Genomic DNA, 3,485 nt, shown 5'->3' with positions numbered 1-3,485 from the left:
CCTTATCCTCAAAATATTGTGTTATTCAATTTATAAACATGAGTTGTTTTTCTGTTATTAAGATATTCTTAAATTTATTTTAGCAATCCTTTGTAGTTTTCAGCGTACAACTCTTGCGTTTCTGTGTTTAAATTTATTTGTTTCATTTCTAAATAGGATTTTTTCTCAATTTTATTTTCAGATTGTTCATTATTGGCAAATAGATATTAAACTGATTTTTGAATATTAATCTTGTGGCTTACAACATTGCTGACCTTGTTTACAATCTCTAATAGTTATTTTTTAGATTCTTTAGATTTTTTCACAAAATCATATCATCAATAAATAGGCATAGTTTTACTTTTTCCTTTCCAATTTGGATGCTGTTTATTTCTTTCTTTCCTAATTGCTCTGGTTATAATTTCCAGTACAATATTGAATAAAAGTGGTGAAAACAGGCATTTTTGTTTTGTCTTTGATCTCAGTGGAAAAGTTTTCTATTTTTCACCACGGAGTATAATGTTAATTGTGGATTTTTTATAGCTGTCATTACCCCATTGAGGAATTTTCTTTATATTCCTAGTATGTTCAGTGGTTTTTATCTTGAAAAGGTGTTGGTTTTTTCAACTGCTTTTGCTGCATATATTGAGTTGTTCATGTGGTTTGTCATTTATCCTAGTAATATGGAGAATTACTTTGATTTTCATATGTTAAACTAACTTTTCATTGCTGTGGTAAATCTCAATCATGGTCTATAATCCTCTTTATATGTTTCTAGATTTTGGTTTACTAATGTTTTCAAAGAATTTTTATGTCTACATTCACAGGTGATAATAGTATGTAGCTTTTGTTTCCTAGGAAATCTTTCTTTTGGTATCTGGGCAATTGTATTAGGCTGTTCTTGCATTGCTATAAAGAAATACCAGATACTGGGTAAATTATAAAGAAATTGGTTTAATTGGCTTACAGCTCTTCTAACTGTAAAGGAAGCATGGCACTGGCATCTTCTCACTTTCTGGGGAGGCCTGAATAAGTTTTTACTCATAGCAGAAGGAACAGCAGGAGCAAGCACATGGAAAGAGAGGCATCAAGAGGAGGAAGGTGCCACACCCATCTAAACAACCAGATCTTGTGAGAACTCACTCACTATCATGAGGACAGCACCAATGGGATGGTGCTAAACCATTCATGAGAAATTCACCCTCATGATTCAATTACCTCTCAACAGGCCCCACTTCCAACAGTGAGGACTACATTTCAAGTTGAGATTTGGCAAGGACACTGATTCAAACCATATCATTCTTCCCCTAGACTGACAAATCTCATGCCCTTCTCATGTTTTAAAATGCAATTATGCCTTCCCAATAGTCCCCTGAAGTCTTAACTTATTCTGACAGTAACTCATAGTCCCAAGTCCCATTTCCTAAGTGCCATCTGGAGATGAGTTCCTTCCATCTATGCACCTGTAAAATCAAAACAAGTTATTTTCACCCAAGTCACAATGGAGATACAGGCTTTGGGTAAACACCCCTGTTCCAAAAGAGAGAAATCAGCCAAAAGAAAGGGACTACAACTTCCATGCAAGTTCGAAACCCAGCAGAACAGTCATTAAATCTTAAATTTCCAAAATGGTTTTTATTGATTTTATGTTCCACATCTAGTGCACACTGGTGTAAAGGGTGGACTCACAAGGCCTTGAGCAGCGCTGCCCCATGGCCTTCCAGGTACAGCCCCCATGGCTGCCATTATGGGTTGAAGTGGAGTGCCTGTAATTTTTTGAGGTGCGGGGTGCAAACTGATGGTAGCTCTACCATTCTGTGGTTGAAGAATGGTGGTCTCCTTCCCACGACTCCATTAGGCAATGCCCCAGTGGAGACTCTGTGTGGGGCCTCCAATCTCACATTTCACTTTGACATTGTCCTAGTAGAGGTTCTATGTGAGGTCTCTGCCCCTGAAGCAGGCTTTTGCTTGGGCACCCAGGATTTCTCATACATCCTCTGAAATCTAGATGGAGGCTGCCAAGTCTCCTTCACTCTTATACTCTGCACACCTATAGTCTTAACACTACGTGGAAGCTGCCAAGGCTTGTGACTTGCACCTTCTGAAGCAGTGGCTGGAGCTATATCTGGGGCCGTTTGAGGTAAGGGTGGAGCCAGAGAGACCTGGATGCAAGAAGTAGTGTTCCAAGGCTGTACAGGGTAGTGGAGTCCTGGGCCTGGACCCCTAAATCGTTCATTCCTCCTAGGCCTCTGAGTCTATCATGGGAGGGGCTGCCACAAAGATCGCCGAAATGCCTTCTAAGCTTTTTTCCCATTATCTAAGCTATCAGCACCTGGCTCCTTTTTGGTCATGTAAATCTCTCTAACAAGTGGTTGCTAAACAGCCTATTTAGATTCTTCCCTTGAAAATTTGCTCTTCTTTTTTTGCCACATGGCTAGGCTGCAAACTTTCCAAACTTTTACTACCTTCTCTTTTAAATCTAAGTTCCAACTTTACCATTTCTTTGTTCCTGCTTCTGAGTATAGGTAATTAGAAGCAGCCAGGCCACATCTTGAAGGCTTTATTGCTTAGAAATTTCTTCCACCAGATACTCTAAGTCGTCACTCTTAAGCTGAAACTTCCATAGATCCCTAGAGTATGACTCAATGCAGCCAAGTTCTTCATTAAAGCATAACAAGCGTGACCTTTGCTCCAGTTGCCAAGTAGTTCTTTATTTCCATTCGAGACCTCAACAGCTTGGAATTCACCTTTCATATGACTATCTGCATTTTGGTCACAACCATTTAACCAGTCTCCAGGAAGTTCCAGATGTTCCCTCATCTTCCTGCCCTCTGAGCCTTCCAATACTTCCAATCTCTGCCCAATACCCTGTTCCAAAGTCATTGCCATATTTTCAGGGGTATTTGTAGTAGCACTGCCCCACTGCTAGTTCCAATTTTCTTTATTAGGCTATCCTTGCATTGATATAAAGAAATACCTGAGACTGTGTAATTTATACAGAAAAGAGGTTTAATTGGCTCACGAAATTAAGACTGTATGGGAAGCATGGTGCTGACATCTTCTCAGCTTCCAGGGAAACCTCGGGAGCTTTTACTCATAACAAAAGGTATGCCAGGAGCAGGCATGTTACATGGCAAGAGAGGAACCATGGGCAGGAATAGGTGCCACACACCTTTAAAGAACCAGCTCTCAAGAGAACTCACTATTGCGAGGACAGCACCAATAGGATGGCATTAAACCATTCATGAGAAACCCACCCCCGTGATCCAATCACTTCAAACAAGCTGGGGTGACTGGAGACTACATTTCAACATGAGATTTGGTGGGGATACAGATCGAAAATATATCAATATCAATAGCATTTGTCATATAAAATGAAATGGCTCACTGCAACCTCCGCCTCTTGGGTTCAAGAGATTCTCATCGCAAGATGGCATAAAAAAATATTTTTGGGGGGCGGAGCAAGATGGCCGAATAGGAACAGCTCCAGTCTCCAACTCCCAGCA

The sequence above is a fragment of the Colobus angolensis genome, unplaced genomic scaffold, assembly GCF_000951035.1.
Source record: "Colobus angolensis palliatus isolate OR3802 unplaced genomic scaffold, Cang.pa_1.0 Scaffold265, whole genome shotgun sequence".
Classification (NCBI taxonomy): Eukaryota; Metazoa; Chordata; class Mammalia; order Primates; family Cercopithecidae; genus Colobus; species Colobus angolensis.
Note: the sequence above shows the minus strand (reverse complement) of the source record.